Source organism: Budorcas taxicolor, chromosome 11 (genome assembly GCF_023091745.1).
Source record: "Budorcas taxicolor isolate Tak-1 chromosome 11, Takin1.1, whole genome shotgun sequence".
Taxonomy (NCBI): Eukaryota; Metazoa; Chordata; class Mammalia; order Artiodactyla; family Bovidae; genus Budorcas; species Budorcas taxicolor.
In genome coordinates, this window is record NC_068920.1 from 138533332 (window position 1) to 138554359 (window position 21028).

Sequence of the window (21028 nt, forward strand, 5' to 3'; positions counted from 1 at the left end):
AGGTTGGACTGGTTGGATTTCCTTGCAGTCCAAGGGACTCTCAAGAGTCTTCTCCAACACTACCATTCCAAAGCATCAAACATGGTGGGATGTATTAATAGCTGGTTCACTTGTTAAATAAATATCTATTGAATGTCTACAATCTGCTGGGCACTGTTTAGGCCCTGAGGATAGAGCAGCAAGCAATAGCGTCCAAGTCTCCTGTCCTCAATGGGGCCTGTGTTTTGGTTGGGGAATTAAATAGGATATAAATGCAGTGTTTATGGTCTGTTAAATATCAGTATGGATGCTGATGGAAAATAAAACAAAGTGGTGATTGGGAAGTGTTGGTGTAAGTATGGAGTTCGGTTTTAGATGGAATGGCCAGAGACAGCCTCACTGAGAAGCTGACATTTGAGTAAAGATCTAAATGCAGAGACTGTGTGAGACGTGGAGTATTTGTAGAAACAGTGTCGTGGGAAGACAGAGCAGCAGGTGCACAGGACTTGAGGCTGAACTCACTTGGGGGTGTTGAAGGAACAGCAAAGAAGTGGATGTAGCTAGAAGGGCAGGAGCAGGAGGTGGGTTCAGACAGGTGGTGGAGGCTCTTTAACGCTAATATTATCATCAGGGTTTTTTATCTTAATTCCAAGGTTCAGGGGGACTGGGAGTTTGGGAATAATACCAAGTGGGTGCCAACTTATGCTAGTGTTGCTGGGTTTTGGGGGCCCAGTCTTGTTTCTTCTTAAGGGATTTTACTGCTAATGTTGGTGTTTCATGGGTAAATAGTGGCTCAGCGGAAGGAGGCATCAAGGTTTTCAAGAAATCGTTAAAATGCTCCCATCTTCTCTTCTCTCTGTTAGAGCTAGGCCTTCACTGGATCTCTTGCCTGCAAAATGCCAAAGACTGTTCTTGGGACAGAGACCCATCCTGCCCTAACTTTGCAGGCATCCCAAGGATCAGGTGGTCTTCTCAACTTTATCTTGGTGTACCTTTCTGGTCCTCTTTGATATTATCCTGGAGTTTGTGTGTATGTGTGTGTTCAGTTGCTCAGTCGTGCCTGACTCTTTTGCAACCCCATGGACTGTAGCTCACCAGGCTCCTCTGTCCATGGGATTCTCCAGGCAAGAATACTGGAGTGGGTTGTTGTGTCCTACTCCAGGAGATCTTCCCGACCCAGGGATCGCACCCTGGTTTGCTGCATTGGCGGGTGGCTTCTTGACAACTAGCGTCAACTGGGGAGCCCTATTCTGGAGTTTACTGCTTTCAAATGAATGAAATCTGCTTTCAGAAGCTGCTCACTCTCCTTTAGGATGAGCGTTAAGTGGTCGCTCTCCTTTCTTGGCGGCATGCAGCCGTTGCCCTCCTTGGGGAATTCCCCATCACTAAGGCGGGTGGGCGTGGTGGAGTCTTGCAGGGCCTCTCTCGTGCCTCAGAACTCACATCAGTGTCCTGGCAGTCAGCCTGTTGGAGGCCCCGGGTTTGCAAGACGACAGCCTTCCCCTCCCCCTGCTGGAGTCAGAGGGTGCCCCGCCCTAGAGCATCCCGTCTTGGTGCTCCCGCTGCTTCTTCCCGACAGGGTGTGGTCCTCCATTTCCAGAAATCCATCTGCCATCTCCAGTCACCCAGGAGGGAAGCTCCAGAGAAACGAGCAGCTTTCTGACACCCGCCAAACTCACCTTCTACCCTTCTCCTGGTGATGCCCAGATAGGGGAGGCTCTGGGGCCCCTAACAAGCCTGTGGGTAACCCACAAGCCGGGCCAGTGCCACTTGTGGAAGTGGTTGACTGTGCATTTGCAGATGAGGGCTTTCTCTACGGGATTTTTATTTTTCACACATTGAGCTCTTTAAGGCTTGAGTGCTTGAAGCGGGATTAGGATGGTTATCCTCTAGGTCCTGGCTGCTGGGAGAGCGGTAATCATCATATCCCCACGTCCAGCAGCTGAAGAAGCCAGTAAGGGATTCGGGCAGAGCCAGAAGAATGGTAGAACATTCCTGACTCTGGACAAGTTGAGAGTACTTTCGAAAGGTCCAGCCCCTCCATCTGGGATTCCCTGGGTGAGGGCGGCCCCGTGAGGGACTGTGGGGAAGAAATGAAGCCTGGTGAGCTTCTCACACTCATAACTGAACTTCTCTCCTCTTCGAGCAGAGGTTAGCAAAAGAGATTAGATTTCTCTGAACCCAGGAAACTGGGGAGACCCGTGAAGCTAGCTCAGACCAACTTCCATGTTGAGCTGAATCCTGGGACCAGACTGGAGGGAGGCTGCCCTTCAAATGAGGGATGAACCTGTACCTGCAGTGTCAGCTGGGAAGCAACCAGTGGCTCTGCCATCCTGGTGCCGGCTTGGTGTTGGCTTTTCCAAGGAAGCCTTTAGAGGAGGGATGGGAATTGGCGGAGCCCTGGTAATAAGAGTACAGTCCCCACAGGTGGGCATGAGTCCCTGCAGGGGTTTCCTTGCTCTGTCCTTCTAGAAGAGAGACTGTTGTCCTGTCTGGGGCTGTGTCTGCTTTAAAATCTCTCAAAGGTCCTGAGAAGTCGTAAAGGTTTTTTTTTTTTTTTTTTTTTTTTTTAAGTTTTAAAAGCCAGTGGGATTTCATGAAAACAAACTCTTCCAAATGTGGTGAGAGGCCGTCCATCTTGCTGAATGGATGTTTACCTCTTGTGGTGTGAACGAGAAGTGCCATCGCCAATGCCCAAACCACTTCCTTGGCTAGCGAGTACCCATGTTTTCTGCCAGCCGGGACACTGGATACAATCCTTTGAGCCTATCTTGTGTTTGACCTCTGAATCCATTTCCCACCCCCCACCCCCGCACCCAGCTGGCTTCCCCCTCAGGCTCTCCCAGCAGTCTGAACTTTCCTACAGGCTCGCTGGATTGCTGGGATTCAGATGGCCAAGGTTGCAGGGGTGGGAGTGGGCCTGGACTTGAGCTCCATGGTTCCTGACTGCAGGCCCGGCACACAGAGGATGCTCAGAGCATGGTCTAGCTTAAGTGATGGAGAAACCCAGTTAGGACACACAGTCTCCTTGGCATCTACTTGGTTCTGAAGGAGGCTGTGTGGTAAGTTAGGCAACACTCAGTTGTCACAGGTACCTATCAAGACATTTGGCAGTACAGGAAGGGGACGGAGGGAAGCGGCTGAAGGAGACGAAGGGAGCAAAGAGGGTCCTGTTGGATCCCAGGACCATGAGAAAGATTAAATGAGAGGCCAGAACAATACCTGGACTGCAGTAAGGGCTACAAGAATGTTAGCTAAATAAATAACATGTCAGTAAGACACCCCTGGGTTTACATGTGAGCTCCAGTTCTCAGCAGCTGAGGACCAGGAACACTGTTCAACCTTCTCAGATTTGCCATCTACACGGTGGGACTCATCATCACGACCCTTCCGACTCCAGATGTTGAGTCCTGAGATCAGTGGGAGCAAATGAACACTTGTGACTCTTACACGCATGCAGGTCATGTTGAGGAATAATAAACATATTCTCCTTTTGATGACTGTTGATGCAAATGATATGGTTGGCCCACTAAGCTGTGGGCCTCACTCCTGGGTTTTCTGGGCACCAGTTTTTCCCACTTCCATCATCTCTTCTCGTCCCTGAACTTTTCTGTGCTTGTCCCAAGTGCTCAAATGACTATTATTCACTCTTACTTCCTCAAGCCCTTCCAGAATGTCGCTGTGGGAGGAGGGATAAAGGTAGGAAGGAGAAGGCGGCGACTGGATTGAACAGTGGTCCCTTCTGCAAAGAGAGAGATGTTATATGCTGTCGGTGGGCAGTGATGCGGGTGTTTTGACACGTGTCAGGTGGTTTTGATTCCAGAAGGTGCACGTCAGAGCAGTGGGACGTGTTTGGATAAATCAGAACCAGTCTGCATCTGAGCTCTTTCTTACAGTGAACAATAGGACACCTCTTCTTCTGTCACTTCTTGTTTCCTGTCTGCCCGCTCACCAGGGCTGGATCATCCAGGCTGGAGCAAAGCCACCTTCATTCTACTTCTCTAAGGGCAACGGGTCTTCCCAGAGGGCACGTGGGAGTGGAAGAGGTTTTGAGTAGGTGTGGGGTAGAGAAGCAGTTCCCTCCTGGGTTGCTGAGGGCAAGCATCATCATTTCTGTGACTTCAGAGCAGAAATCATTTGGAAAGTTGTAAATTCTGCATATTTCCTTCTCTTGCTCCTTCTCTCCCAGGACAGATGTATAAATACGTCCCACAACCCAATGTTCCCAGAGATTTGAAAGGAGCGTGTTAGACATGCCAATGGGTTCCAAAGCAGCAGCAGATTTGGGTCAGGTTTGTACCTACAGACCTGATAATGGCCCATGATAGAGCTGAGCACAGCAAACTCTTTGACTATGCTTGCTGACTAGGAGACCCCAGACAGGACCCACTCTGGAGTTAACTGCAGAATTATCTGTGGAAAACACTTTTCTCACAAGATCTTGGTCTCCTGGTTACCCACAGAGCAGCTCTGGTCAGATTTGCCCATTTATCACCCAAACAGAAATTGAACTGAGCCCCTACTCCTTGTTATGCCCTGGGGCCAAACTTGGTTCAATAATCAGAAATTTATCCTCTAGCAAGCGAGACTAATAAAAAGACAAGGCACTTTGACATAGGTGATTTTTCAGGTCCAGCAATGTGACAGGAGATAGAAAATATACTTCTTGGGGCATGGGGTGGTCTTGGAAGGCTTCCTGGAGGAGGCAGAAGAAGTATCAGGGTAGTCAGTTATCCCAGTTTGCTGGGGAATGAGGGGTTTCCAGAACATGGGATTTCAGCCCTAAAAGTAGAAACAGTTCTGACCGAAATGAGAAGGGCAATCACACCAGATAGTGGAAAGATCAAGACTTTTAAAGTTGTAAAGATCAGAGTTTGAATCCCAGCTCTGCTACTTATAAGTTGTATTACCCTGGTATTAATTATTTAACCACTCTGGACCACTAATTTCATTATCTCAAACATGAGGATATGTGTGTGTGTGTGTGCTCAGTCATTGTCCAACTCTTTGTGATCACATGGACTGTAGCCTGCCAGGCTCCTCTGTCCATGGAATTTTCTAGGCAAGAATACTGGGGTGGGTTGCCATTTCCTACTCCAGGGGATCTTCCTGACTCAGGGACTGAACCTGTATCTACTGCATTGGAAGGCTGATTCTTTACCACTGAGCCATCTGGGAAGCTTGTATATGAGGATATATATGCCACCTTCAAAGATTTCTGCCCAGCCTGTAGGTATCAATGAAGGCAGTTATTTAGATGGAAAACGCAGCATTTTCAAATGCCAGGCAGAACGCAATTGGAACAGAGTACGAAGAAGGGTGCGGTAAGAGGTTGGCTGGAGATAGGAGCAGAAGCCAGATTATAAAGGGTCTGAATAGCCTCCTAAGGAATTTAGATCTTTTTCCCTTAGGACAATGGTTAATCACCGAATTAATTTTAGAAGATGAGTAAGGCGATTAGATTCTTGCCTTAGCATGGTTGTCCTGGAAGCAGAGGGGAGAGTGGCTGAGGAGTTGAATCTGCAGGGGGCAGGAAGATGATGTAGCGAAGTAATTGGGAACAGGGGGTTATGTTCTGAGAAAAACAGGAGAGCTAAGTTGAGGGTTTCAGAGGAAACCATCAGCCAGCTCAGTCAGGCTGGAAGCCCCCGCGGTTAAAAGGAATGGGAACCTTCTCTGCTAAGGCTAGGTGCCGCATAGAAGCTGTTGCTACATGCCCGGTTCTGTGCTTTCCAAACAGATCTGACACCTGGGCGTGTGTGCGTGACAACTGTGTACGTGAGGATGACCTCATGAGCTACTTGGGATGTTTGGGGTTCTCTGGTTAATGGGCTGGTCCTTACTCTTCTCTCCATCTTCCTTGACTTCATCCTGTGTGGGAGGCTTCTTGCCAGTGCTTTGACTTCTCATCATTTCCATGGTGACAGAACAATGGTGTCCTAAACACATGACCTCACTCTGTGGTTATGCAAAAGAGTGAGCTGGAAAGGGAGCTTTGGGGGTTGGATGAATCTTGTTGGGACTGGAAACCCTCTGGATCAGATGCCCCAGGAGAGGATGGAATAGCCCCACAGTTGAAATAACTTGGACCAGACCACTGGGAGTGGCCTCAGCCTCCTCAGCAATTTGGGATGGGGAGGGACTTTCTAAAGATGATAATAGTCAAAAGAATTTAAAAAATAAAGTGGACTGAATTGACAGACTTTCTATAAATAATTTCCGGGGGATGGAAATGTATACAACTCATATAAATGAAAAGGTAAAAGACAAATTTGGGAAAACATTTGCAATAAATAATGTCCAGAGAGTTATTATCTTTAATATGTAGGGAGGCATAGCGAGTTAATAAACAAATTATAGCAATTAAGAAAAACACCCTAGCAGAAAAGGTGACAAAGCATATAACCAGAAAATGTATAAAGGAAAAAAGATTCATTCATTCATTTGTTCAGCCCGCCAAGAAATTCATAGAGCACTTACTATGTAGCACGCACTACTATTTCAGATGCTGTAGACACAGCAGTGAACAAAACAAGCATCCCTACGCTCATGTAATTTCAATGCTTTCTGCTAGTCTATGTCTTCTAGTTAGTTTTTTCACTAATTTCAGTTAAACTCTTTATTCATCTGAAATTATTTTCACTTAAGAATGAATTGAGAATTTATTCCCCCACTTCAAAAGTTAGCCAGCTGCCATTCAGTTCAGTTCAGTTCAGTGGCTCAGTCATGTCTGACTCCTTGCAACCCCATGAATCGCAGCACGCCAGGCCTCCCTGTCCATCACCAACTCCCAGAGTTCACTCAGACTCATGTCTATCGAGTCCGTGATGCCATCCAGCCATCTCATCCTCTGTCGTCCCCTTCTCCTCCTGCCCCCAATCCCTCCCAGCATCAGGGTCTTTTCCAGTGAGTCAACTCTTCGCATGAGGTGGCCAAAGTATTGGAGTTTCAGCTTTAACATCAGTCCTTCCGATGAGCACCCAGGACTGATCTCCTTTAGAATGGACTGATTGGATCTTCTTGCAGTCCAAGGGACTCTCAACAGTCTTCTCCAACACCACAGATCAAAAGCATCGATTCTTTGGTGCTCAGCTTTCTTCACAGTTCAACTCTCACATCCATACATGACCATAGGAAAAACCATAGCCTTGACTAGACGGATCTTTGTTGGCAAAGTGATGTCTCTGCTTTTGAATATGCTATTTAGGTTGGTCATAACTTTCCTTCCAAGGAGTAGGCATCTTTTAATTTCGTGGCTGCAATCACCATCTGCAGTGATTTTGGAGCTCTCCAAAATAAAGTCTGACACTGTTTCCACTGTTTCCCCATCCATTTGCCATGAAGTGATGGGACCAGATGCCATGATCTTCGTTTTCTGAATGTTGAGCTTTAAGCCAACTTTTTTGCTCTCCTCTTTCACTTTCATCAAGAGGCTCTTTAGTTTTTCTTCACTTTCTGCCATAAGGTTGGTGTCATCTGCATATCTGAGGTTATTGCTATTTCTCCCGGCAATCTTGATTCCAGCTTGTGCTTCATCCAGCCCAGCGTTTCTCATGACGTACTCTGCATATAAGTTAAGTAAGCATGGTGACAATATACAGCCTTGATGTACTCCTTTTCCTATTTGGAACCAGTCTGTTGTTCCATGTCCAGTTCTGACTGTTGCTTCCTGACCTGCATATAGGTTTCTCAAGAGGCAGATCAGGTGGTCTGGTATTCCCATCTCTTTCAGAATTTTCCACAGTTTATTGTGATCCACACAGTCAAAGGCTTTGGGATAGTCAATAAAGCAGAAATAGATGTTTTTCTAGAACTCTCTTGCTTTTTCGATGATCTAGCGGATGTTGGCCATTTGATCTCTGGTTCCTCTGCCTTTTCTAAAACCAGCTTGAACATCTGGAAGTTCATGGTTCAGGTATTGCTGAAGCTGTTACTACTAGTTAATTAATTCTTCCTCTTCTCACTGATGGATGCATGATGCCACTTTTATCAAGTAATAAATTCATATAATCTTGTGTTTGGGGCATTACATCCTGTCTGAGTGATTTATCTAACAACTCTTTTTTGCTTTTTTTTTGTTCCCATCACCTCACGTATGGTATCTAACTTCCCAAACCAGGAATCAAACCCGAGACCCCTGGATGGAAGCATGGATTCTTAACGCGCTGGACCACCAGGGAAGTCCCTCTGACAACTCTTATGGCAGCCCCATACTATTTTTATCCCTGGGGCTTTACGCCACAGCCGATGGTATAGGCTTTATATGACTGGAGACCATTGTGACAAAGATAACTTTGACACCATATTGGCTGCTTTCTCCATGAAAAGGCATTCACAGTCTTGTTTAATTTCCTAACTTAATGAATCACTAGTGATTTTTGAATAGTCAGAGAACCAAGAGAACTTATGGTTCACAGTTTCCCAGGCTCATTTCAAGTATTATCATTGTGTTTCATGTTCTATCATGTTTCTAAAGCTTATGAATTTTCCTCTCTCTGGGACATTAAATCCTTACATGTGGATGTGGCTAGTGGGGTGTGGGCTGAGCCTTCTCCCACTGCTAGTGTGAGGAGACAGCCCCTATGAGAACACGGCCTGCAAGCCTCACTGTTCCCCTGCTGCTGTGTGTAACTCTTCTTGAAAAATGGTGGGGAAGGAATTTTTAAAAAAATCTGTTTTCCCCGTGGAAACATGCTTCTTTTTCTCAAATATTAAAAAAATATTTTTAATAGACCTTGTATGTTTTCTCATTAAGATTATTTTTAGGTTTATTATTATTTCTCTGCTCACTTAAATAGAATTTTCCCTGCCCCCATTGTATTTTTAAATTAATTTTTAGCTAGCTTTTTTGGGATATAGGTAACCTATAGATTTGTGTATTTTTAACTTGTCATTATTCACCTTAGATCAAACCCATTAATCCAAAAGGAAATCAAACCTGAATATTCATTGGAAGGACTGATGTTGATTCTGAAGCTCTAATACTTTGGTCACCAGATGCAAAGAGGTGACTCACTGGAAAGACCCTGATGCTGGGAAAAATTGAGGGCAGGATGAGAAGAAGGCAACAGAGGGTGAGATGATTGGATGGTATCATTGACTCAATGCACATAAGTTTGAGCAAACTCCAGGAGATAGTGAAGGAGAGGGAAGCCTGGCATTCTGCAGTCCATGTGATGGCAAAAAGTTGGACATGACTTAGCAACTACACAACAAAACTCTTATTAGTTTTGGTAGTTTTTCTCCTGGATTGATTGATTGATAGTTTTTGTAGAATATAGTATCTTCTGCAAATAATGATGGTTTGATTTCCTGAATTTTTAAAAATATCAAGTTTCTGCTTCATGCTATTAGCTAGAAATAGTCATGATAGTGATAGAAGTCATCCTTGCCTTTATTCTATTATTCATGGAATTGTACTTTCTGTTGGACTTCCCTGGTGGCTCAGATGGTAAAGAATCTGCCTGCAATGGGAGACCTGGGCTTGATCCGTGGGTTGGGAAGATCTGGAGAAAGGAATGGCTACCCACCCCAGTATTCTTGCCTGGAGAATTCCATGGACAGAGGAGACTGGCAGGCTAGAGTCCATGGGGTTGCAAAGAGTCGGACATGACTGAGGGATTTTCACTTTCACTAGTATCTCTCATTGCTTTTTCTGTGACATATTGGTGTAGAGTAGAATATACTTCTGAATGTTAAACCATCATTACATTCCAGGGACAAACATAACATTAGTCATAGTGAATTGATCTTTTAATAGCCCCTGGATTTGATTTATTGGTTTTTTTATTTAGGAGTTTTGAATCTATACTCATAAGGAGGATTTGTCTGTGTTTGTATGTACATGTATATATGTGTATGTGTGTCCATACATATACAGTACCACATATATAACATTATACATATATTTGTATATTATCTTTCCTAGGTTTATCATAAAATTATGTTAGCCTTGTAAAAGGAATTGGGAAGTTTTCCATTTTTTTTTCTCTGCTTTGGAACAATCTGGAAGGATTCATCCATAAAACTGAGCTTGCATAAAGAAAATTCTTTATAAATAGTTCTCTTCTACAGAGATAATTCTTCCACAATATTTTCAGCTTCTCTCATGGTTGATGGTCTATTCAGAGAATATTCTTCTTGAGTCAATCTTGGTAACTTTTAGATTCCTAAAAATTGTCTATCTCATCAAGATATTCATGGTAACAAATATTGCTGTTCTTACTGAATACCCTAGTCCTGGGTTTTACCCTAAAAGTCAGTTTACCCTGATTTTCCTTGGAGCAGCCGAGGCAGACTAGAAATTTCAGAAGAGAGTGACTGACTGCTGATGGAAAAGAATAGGGAAAAATGGCACAGAGAATCAGTAGCCGTGGCTCTCACAGCACATCCTCCAAGTCCATAGTTTCTGATCTCTGTCATCTGCCTTCTCGTCTTAAAGGGCTGGTGATTTCTCAGACACCGTGCCTAAAATTTTCAGTTTCTAGTTCTAGGTGGACTCCAACCAGAAGATTCTGTCTCAATAAAGGCATTTCCTCATGGACATCTTAACATTCTTGTGGCCAAGTCACTTGCCAGCGGTACTCCAAGCCCCCCTTTCTTTCCTCCTGGTCTGCAGAGTGAGGATGCCCCTCTCCCTGTAGATGAGAACCACCCCTACACCCAAGGGAGGGAGTTCCTTGCAGGAGCCCTTAAGGACCTTCTTAATTGAAGAGATAGATTGATCTATGAAGGGCATATGATGCTCTCCCTGTGAGAAGAGGAGGGATGATGGAAGGGAAGTTCAAGGAAGAGTGAGTGCCCCTGAGTCTGAGCTGAAGATGCGTGTAGAAGAGGTTGGGGCACAAGGCTGAAAAAGCAAAATGAGGCCAGATTGTTCTGAAGGCTGTGAATTGTAGCTAAAGGAATGTAGCTTTCTGTAGGAAGAGAAAGAAATGAATGAATAAATGTTGCCCCAGTGTTCCATTTTCTAGTGGTGGTCCCTTAAGGGTGGAGTCTGAATAAATACCCCACCTCAGGACTCGAATCTCTTCCAGCAGAATTTCTAGAACTCTGGTGGGGAACCAGGGCGATAGCGAAGGCCAGAAGCTTCCACCGCACCTCTGAAGTGAGTTCCCTTGCTTTTACGGTCTTCCCTCTACCCCCTGTCTGTGAGATCTGGCCCCTGAAGTAAGTTTATCCAGTAAAGTGTCTGTATGGGACCCAGAACTGTAGAAAAGGTCCAGAGCAGACATTTTGTGTTAGAGAGGAGAAAAGTGATGTTCAGAGAGCTAAACCTTTCCTTCTCCATTTAGGTCGTGCAGATGGGAAGGAACTAAGATGAGAATCAGGACTCTTGAGCCCTAGTGCGTGGCTTCGGCACTGCTTGAATAAATAAGAAGCGCTTGCATGCTGCCGGCCCTGGACCTCTGCAGTAAATGCAGCCAGAGCCTCTTGGCCCCAGCCTCCCAGGGCAGCTGGTGAGGAGCATACCTATGAGGACAAGCAGGGCGGCCTCAGGCCTAGTGACTTCTCAGGGAGCCCTGCCTGCCCCCAGACCTCCCTCCCCACCACCCCCACCAAGGATTCAGCGCGGCTCACCTCAACACCAGCGGTGTCACACAGTTGCCATACCAGGAAACGGGTCAGGCTCCTGGGGTGGTGGGGTGTGCTCAGCCTGGAATTCTACTTTTCCCAGAAGGCCATGGTCTACTTGAACTGGATGTGCAAATGAGCTATGGCTGCCTGAGGACAGACGCATCTTTCCTGCACAAGGCCACAGAAGCCAAGCTGGCCCTCAATAGGCAGCGGGGCCTGGGTGGTACCTTCAGTAGAAACTGGTTCTATTATCACAGGCATCCGCTAATTTATGACCACGCCTTCAAGCTTGTCTGACTCCATTCAGGCCACTGAGAGAGGAGGAAAAATCAAACCCAAGCAGTGGGTCAGCTCTAGGAACCATGGCCAACACTTCCTGGTAGCCATTACTGAAGTAGGTGTGAGTGTGTGTATACGTGTGAGAGAGAGAGGTTGATTGGCTCACACACTGATGGGAGAGGTTAGGCGAAGTTTTCCTGAGTATCAGCCTCCCCAGGGTATCTCAGGATTGACTTTATGCTGTGTGATTGGCAGGGACCGGACTAAGAGCTGAAGCAGGCCAGAGTTTAGGATTCCTCTTCCTGCATTTCAGCATGTGTCTTTGGTAACAACGATGAAGTTCAGGGTGAACACAGACCCAAGTGCTAATTTTATGTGTTTTGCGCCAGTGACACACTCTCTCCATCTTGGAGTGGGCTGCAATCACAGGCGGGCTTGGACACGTGTGCACTGCCTGCTGCAGGCATCTCACAGCTGGAGCCCATTTGTTAGAGGCAGACACGGGACAGGGGGGCTCTGAGCTGGCCAGTGAGAGGGCACGTCGCTGGCTGGCTGGCCCAGCTGGAGCCTTCGTTGGCAGTAAATGGGTTTTAATGTGGCCAAAGTAAGTGTGTCATCGGGCTGAGAACCGAGTGAAAGGGATTAAAGATCTAAAATATCACTTGACAGTTATTAGTTCTTTTGTTATTTTTTTGTGTCTATTCATCTACTTGATAATACAGTAACTGTTTTAGGTTTAATTGATTACAAATAGTTTTATGCTTTATTTATCTAAGAAGTACAAATAGAAGGCTAATTGATTCATTGTATCTTACCATGTTAGGACAGGGAAGCCTCTCAGGAGTTGTCTGGTCCCATTTTCCCCATGTGATGTACCAGGAACTGAGGTCTCCATTTTCCCCATGTGATGTACCAGGAACTGAGGTCTACAGAGGTGAGCTGACTTAGCCCAGGATCACAGAATGAGGCTGCAGATGAAGCTGGAGTCTCCCACATCTGCCCACCCTGGAGTGTGCAAGAACTCTGTGTACAGCTGGTGTAGACCTGAGGTTGTCTCTTTGGCAAGCCATGGTGGCTGATTTGGGAGTTCAGTCTCACTGGCAGCAAACAGAGGTGATGAGTCTCTGGGTAAAGATATCTCAAACAGTGGCTTCCAGCCATGACTATTTTGACTCAAAAAATACAAGCAGTCTAATAGTTGAGAGTTATATTTTATTCGGTGGAAATTTTTAGGCCTTAAGCCCAGGAGGCAGCATCTCAAGTAATGGGAGAGAACAGCTGTGAGGAGGTGGGGGCGGGGAGGAGCCTGGTGTTATAACAGCTTTGCTACAAAGGGCAGGTAGTCTGGACATCAAAAGATTATTGTTAATTAAAGAAAGCCAGGTATCCCAAGTAAAGGAATTTTGTGCTTTTTCTGAGTATGGGAAGATTCGAGAGTCTGGGCTCACTGAAATCATGCGTTTGATATGCACCTCAGCTATCTGGGGCCAGAATCCAGTACTTTTCACATCCTGAGCCTCCTCCCTGCTCACTATAGGGAGTGCCTGTAGTCTGAGGGCTGCTAGGGGGCAGGAACTTACCCCCTAGGAAGTACTCTTTCCTTCCTGAGTTTCCTCAGGGCTTACCAGCTCACCTTCCATGTTGGCAATTGCTGATGACTGTGACACTCTTCGTTTCCTGGTATGGCAAGAAATATTCCATTTCTCGAGTCCATCCCATGTGCATGGAGCCCTGCCATTTGTAAGCTGATTGGCATGCCTGCAGCATCCTCTCTTATGTTCCCCATGACCCTGTGCCCCAAGGGCCAGTCCCATTTTATAGACGTAGGAACTTATGTCCGGGAGGTTCATCCTTAAGGGCTCGGCGGCTTCCCAGTTTTCTCAAGATGATCATCTTTCCATCAATTTCCTCCATCTCGCCTTCATCCTTCTACTACCAGGATCTTTTTAAGAGCTTCCTCTCTTGTTTTGTGCTCCTGCCAATTTCAGCTCAGTCCCTTGGACCCTCGGTCAGCTCCTGGAGTGAGTGTGTAGCCAGGAAAGGAAACCGTTGCAGGGGCAGGGGGTCTAGTTTCTTGCTTCTTCTGCTTCCTGACCAGACAGAGAAGTAATGAGCTTGGGCAAATCAGACCATCATTCATATTATTCTTTTGCTTCTTCACTGGCTTCTCTTAGGAACAAAAACTTTAGCCTTTCCTCTACCCCGCTGGCCCTAATGCTACCTCATTTATTTTCTGACATTGCCCCATATATTTAGGTCTCCATCCTCTGCCTTCAAGACTTCATTCCTTAATGCCTTGTAGTCTGGTTCTTGAGCACACAAGCCAAGCATGAGGGTCACTGACATCCACTTGTTTGCCAAACTCAACAACTTTTCCTGGTCTCCTCACTCTTGTTATATTCAGCAATGCTGGCCATCATCTTCCTTCTAGAAATTCCTCCACGCGTGTGTCCATCAGAAAAGGCCAGGCCAGGCTGTGGTTTCCCATAATCCCAATGGTTTAAAGCAAAGAGGCTGGTTTCTCACTCCTGATGACCTCTGGTTCTGCTGGATGCCCTCTCATTCAAGGCCCAGCCTCTACTGGAAATGTGGTCACTCCAGTAGAGGAAAGGGCACCCTCAGGTGTCTCACACCAGCTATAAATGTCCAGCTCAACATGACAGATTGCTTTCACTTACAGCTCATTGGCTAAAAACAGTCCTACATGCCCGCTAGCTACAAAGAGGAGTCAGGAGTCCCCATCCCTGGGACTCCTGGAGGGGAGTCTGATGACCAGTACCCATGACTGCCCTAGTGCAGTGTCACTGTGGCTCTTCCTACCGCTCTGGATACCTCCTCTTCACCTACTTTCTTGCCTACTCAGCCTTCTCTCATCTCTCAACTCTTAAATGCAACAACCAGTATATTCCCCTATGCCCTCTAGATTTTTTTTCTCATTTATTTATTCTATTCCCTCCTCTATCTTTCTTTGCAAATATCTCCCAAATGTGTATCTCCACCATGACCTCTTTCCTGATTTCCGATCTAAACTAGACATGTACAAAATAAAAATCTTCATCCTTCTCACCCAAAGTCAGTCCCTCCTCCCTCTTTTCCTACTTCAGTGATGTTGGAGGCCCAAACCAGTCTCTCTACTTCAGCAACCCTTCCCATCAGCCTTCTGGCACTGAGGGGAGACTCCTTGGTTTCACTCTCTCTACCCACAGCTGTGCTCCTAATGATCAGAGTTCCAAGTCCCTAGCTTGGCTGAAGTTGACCCCAGTGAGTGAAGATGCCATTCGATTTCCAAACCCAACATCAGAACTTCATTTCGGTCCCATACTCTGGATACACTGGGAGTCTGAGCCAAAGGGTAATTCCAGAGAGGGTTTCTCTTTCTCAACCCCTCTCATTGCTTGCAGCAATCTCTGAGAAGCAATTCAGATCCAGGCCTCTGAATCCTTCAGTTCTTCCCTGCAGTTCAAAGTCTCCTCTTGTTCTCAAAGCACTGAACTGTCTGTAACTCAGAGCTGCAGCAGCCCTTCCAATGGTGACTTTTGGATCCTATCGTTTCATAAGAAGGGAAGCCGAGGTGCAGGGAGCCCCAGTGACTCTGCCATTGTCCCGGTGACTCATCGAAGCCTCTTCCACTAGTCCTCTTGCTCTGAGAGTGATTTCGGTGCCCTGATTTTCCCAGGGCATGGAAGATGTTTGTGTGTGAGAAAGAGGAGAAAGTGAAGATGCTAAAACATGGCAGCTAGCTGGGCGCCTGCAGGCTGTGTGTAGCCACTTGTCACTGTTGGTTTAGGTCAGCCACCATGGGGCCCTGCCAAGCAAAAAACTTGGATGGCAATAAATAGAACCATTTATCTGTAACGGGGCTGAGCACACAGAGACGGTGAGGCTTGGGAAGGAGATGGGTCCAAGGAGCTCTTGGCACATCAGGGGCTTGGTAATGTGCTCTTTCCCTCTTGGAGAAGGCTGATTCAGTTACGCCTGAGCACTTGGGGAGCATTGCCTCAGACGCCTCCTGCAGCCCCAGTGCCCTTGGCGGTCCTGGTGTCGACCTGCCTTCTGTCTGGCCGCGCAGAGCCTGGGCAGATGGCCGCTGGGTCCTCGTGGCTTGGGAAGTAAGAACTCCACCTCCCGGGCCTGGCTGGCCCCTGCTCTGTGGGCACCAGCTTTTGATTGGAGATCCCAGGAGCTTGGATCTGTCCTCTAAGGTTTCTGGGACCGGGTTGAAGGGAAGGGCTTTGACAGGGTGAGTTTTGTCGTTTGGTTCTTCACGGCCCTCAGCCCTCCTGCTGGTCTCAGGGCCAGGGGCTGAGGGGTGAGGGTGGAGTGGCTTCTGTGGGAGTTGGGGGTAGAGACAGAAGCCTGTCCTGTGGTGTGGTGGCTGGTCCTGGGTTTGCGGACCAAGGCGGGTGGAGACTGAAGGCAGGAGGAGGTCTACCTGGAGCAGGCCTTGGATCTGCAGAAGCTCTTGGGGCTCTGCCTGACTATGCAAGGTCCCGCCTCTCAGGCCTCGAGTGGGACATGTCCCTTTTGGGTTGGAACAATTTGTTCCCCTCCAGTCTCCTCTCCACTGGCCTCCCTCTGGCTCTTCGGTCCCAGTCACAGTGGCCCCTGCAGCTCCTTACAGGTACCATGTATGTTCTTCCTCAGGGCTTCCTTCTGGCTCTGCTTTTTTCCTAGAACACTGTTCCCTCTCTGTCCCTTTGGCTAAATCTCTTCACTTTCCTCAAGTACGTGCTCAAACAAACAAAGCAAAACCCGACCACCGTGTTCAATTCTGCAAACAAAACCCTCTTACCTGTCCTTTTTGTCTTTTTTCCTCCAACACTTATTAACTTATAACATACTATTCTACTGTGGATATTTATTAGGTTTATTTTTAATGTCTATTTTATTTTTTAGGTTTACAGTCTCTACTGTAAGCTCCCTGAGGACGAGGATCTTTGTTCCGATCACTACTAGAAGAGTATCTGGTACATAGTAGGCTCATCAAATAAATGAATGTGTCTGGAGAGAATTGGAGGGCTTCCCTTGTGGCTCAGTCAGTAAAGCATCTGCCTACGATGCGGGAGACCCGGGTTCGATCCCTAGGTCGGGAAGATCCTCTGGAGAAGGAAATGGCAACCCACTCCAGTACTCTTGCCTGGAAAATCCCCTGGATGGAGGAGCCTGGTAGGCTACAGTCTATAGGGTCACAAAGAGTCAGAGAGAATTGGGGTCGCTGTTAACCCCATGTCATGGTGCATCAGAGAATCTGTTGGGTATTGGCTGGGAACAGGCTTTCCAATAAATGAGGATCCAGTGTTTTTCAGGTTCGCGCTCAAAGGCTGAGGACGCACCACCAAGGAAGAGAGCACTGGAGGAGAGGTCTTTCGGCAATGGGTATGTGACATAGGCTGATGCCATTGGTTGGTTGAATCGGCCGCTCAAATGGTGAGGTCTGCCATTTTGGGCATCCAAAACTATCATGAGCTGAGCCATAGGTAGCTTATTAATGGCAGTAGCTAATTGGCTGACATGGACAGTAGCTTTCTTGGGTGGAAGGGAGGGGATGGAGTTACAGCTACATGCTGGGAGGTGGTAGGGCCATAGTGAATCCCAACCTTGCTATAACCTGTAGCCCACTGGCATGTCTATGCAAATGAATGACATATATTCAGGATCAGAAAGAAATATCTTGCCTCTCCCCTGGGTCATACCTTATATGTAACCTTCTCTGGGGTCAAAGTGCAGAATGGGAGAGCCATGGAGTTTGGTGGGCATCAGAGGGCAGGTCCCCAAATGGCTTACGAGTCAAACTTTTTTGCTGCATCCGGCACAGGTGACCTTCCTTGTCCCCCCGGCCTCGTCATTCTTTCCCAGACCTCTGTTATCCAAGGCACTTGGTTCTACACAGGCCTGGAAGTCTTGGAATCTGAACAAGCTGCTGTTAGGCATTGCTAATTACTCTCATACATAATCCCAGTTATTTTGAAAGGGGTATCATATAATCAGAAGGGAGTGCACCTGTGATCAAGAGGGGGTGTGCATGTGATCAAGACGGAGTGCTCACAAGCTTGGCATGCCTGCTTGTGACCTCGCACGGTCTTGATCACAGCCTTAGTTAAATGTTTCATCCTTTTCATTATGATTAAGCTGGACAGGGTCTTAGTCTTCCCTTTTGCTTCATAAGTTTACACCTTGGCACAGGTTTATTCCGATATGCTAACTTTAGGGTTTGTACATCAGTTATGTCACCCAACTCTTCTTCTCTGTTCCACATTAAATCTAGTTGCAAAATTGAAACAGAAGGATCTACTTTTAGGCCCTTTTTCTCTGGAGTCTAAAGTATAGGGTGTCCATGCAGGGACACTGGGTACAGAGGGCCTCAGCAGCTGAAACATTTTCTATTGTCTCCAAAACTTGGCCAGTGGGGCCTCAAGCCTCAACCTCCTCGGAATTGTGGAAAAATCTAGAGCCAGGTGCGTTTTTGTAGCCAGATGACTCACCCAAAGGCGTCTTCCTCCTCTAAAGCTCCACACTGTCTCTTCACTCAAAACCAAATCAAGCTCAGGTGGTCGGCCGAGCCTGGAGGGAGTCCAGGCCTGCTGCTGGAGCCAAGGGGCCCAGCACCACTGGTGTTCACGCATGGGCTCTTGGTGCCCCTGCGGGGCCATGAGCCTCAGGCAAAGAGCCCTCTAGACTCCCTGTCACTGACTTCTAAATTTGTCACCAAACCAAATTCATTTGGCCCTACGCACAGCATCCCAGAGGCCGAGGCCAAAGGTTGACATAATCTTTGCAATCAAGAGGGACTTTGCAGTGATTAAAGAGCCATTTCCTGCTCATGTGTTGACACTAGCAGCTTCCAAGTCATATGGAAGAGGAGCCGACAGGCAGAGCCCTGGGAGAGTGGCTGGTCCTGGTGGGGGCAGAGTCCGGGCAGGGGTGGGGGGCTGAGAGTTGGAGGGGTGTCTACACCAAATGTGCAACTGTCTTGTGAGACCATCTTAGTACTTTTCTCTGCAGTGTGTGTACACTTGGGGGATCGTTCACTGTCACGGTCAATGTTGGTGGCAGGGCAGGCTTGAGTTTGAGTGGAGATAGGTGTCCTGTGTGAGCTATGGTTACCTTCCAGTTATTTCCAGAGCTTGAAAAAACTGGAGGAGAAAGGCCAGAGAATGCTCCATGGCTAGAGAATGTAGTATACACATCACGGGTTTCCCCCTTCTTACAGAAGGATGAAGAGGGCCCATGGAAGGTCAGGCCTTAGCTGAAAACAGAGAACTTGGGGAGGAAATGGATGTGAATTAGGATGCTTTCAGATGCAAGTGATAAAAGTCTAACCCCAAATATCTTAAGCAAAGCAGGGAATCTATTATTGGTTGAAGGCCCTGGGGTAGAGGTCTGGCTCACATGGCATCACTGGGGCTTTGTTCACTCAAGTCATGGGCTCTGTGCCCTGCTGCCGCTGGCTTTGTTCTACAGATGGCTTCCCCCTGGGAAGCAGCAGATGACTGCTGACAGCCTTAGACTCATGTGTTCCCCGCTTGGCACCAACACTGGATCACAGCGACTTCTATGTCCCAGTTTATTTTGAGAAGATATGAGACTAGTGCTGTGTGGTCATTTGCCAGAGGGCTGGGCCAGGAGGGTGTGGTCATGAGGATGGGCCAGCTGATAGAGCTCCATGACCGTGGGGGGCCGAGTATCCCCAACAGGAGCCAAGAGATATTCCACTTCTTCCTTCACCCTCTCCAGAGGCTCATCTCTCTTCCATTTAGCACTTCCCAGGGCTAAGGGCTAATAATTTGAGGTTAGAATGAGAAAGACAACTTGTAGGAATAAATGCACTTTTTTGCATTTCAGATCTTTTGTACATGTAGCTGAGAAATTGCTCTGATCAAGTTACTTTGGCCTGTCTCCTGTGTTCCCTTTTTTTGAACAGTAGTGCGTACAGCAGTTATCTTGGGCTTGTCCCATCATTGTATGTTGGGTGTGTAAGGGGCAGATAATCTGTCACTCTGGTTCTGGGTCTTTAGTGGAGACCCCGTAGAAGAGGACCCATACCACGGGAACTCACTGGTGTTTGGGCCTGGTTTAGATGAAATGTTCCTGGAAGTTAAGCTGCTGCCATAATGGAGTGAGATCTGGGGACCCTGGAGGAGAGCATAAGGGCATTTTTCATGCTGAAGGCTGTGAATTATTATAGCAGAATGTTTATAGCTGTGGCAGGGTGTATTTCAAAAGATGCTTGTGATGGCCTCTCCCATCCACATGTTCTGTTTGCAGTGTGACCGCACGGCCCATCATTAAGAGGCAGAATCTTTGTCCTCCTTCCCTGAACCTGGCTGGGGTTTGCAACTGTTTCAGCAAGCAGAGTGTGGGTGAGTGGTTCTCTGAGCTTCTAAGACTGGGTCCTAAAGGTTGATACAGGTTCAAATTGATTCTTCCTCTTTTAGGACATTAGCTGTGGGGAAGCCCAGGACAAGTGAAGAGGCTACATGTAGGTGTTTTGGCCAGTAGCCCTGGCATCAATCGCCAGACATCCGAGTGAAGGAGGCTTTCCTCTCCAGCTCCAGCCCTGCTCTTACTAGAACTGTGGGACAGAACCACTGAGCTGAGCCTGCCATCCTCCCAAACCATGAGAGATAATAACAGTAGTAGGAGAAGCAACAATAATAACAGCAGTAATAATAATAAAAAATGTTTCATGTCACAAAGTTTGGGTTTTTTGTTTTTTTTTTTACACAACAATAAATAATGGGAATGCTTTCTATGAAGATCACAGAGGAGTCTGAACTATCTACAGCCTTGAGGTAAGCTTGGCCCATGGCTACTGAAACCGTAAAATATATTTCAAGAACAACAATTTGGGTTGGAAAGAGGCTGCCCAGTGTGTGGAGTCAATTTGGGAAGGCAGTGTTGGCATCATCTTCAGAAGGTCTAGGTAGGTATTTGGGCCTGGAGATGACACTGACCTTAACCCAGAGTCCTTCCATGGACAGGAAGTCACTATTCTCAGAGCCTGTATTTCCAGGGAGCTACAAGAAAGCAGTGGAGGCTGGTGGAGGCCAAGAAACACCCGTTTGTTTGCGAGGGGTGTGCTCTTCGACCCGTTTCTTGGTCCAGAATCGCCATGCACAGACATCTGCCCAGTCTGTAGGCCACTGCAGGTCACCCTGGCCTGCTGGCAGAAAAGTCTGCAGAGTTAAGTGAC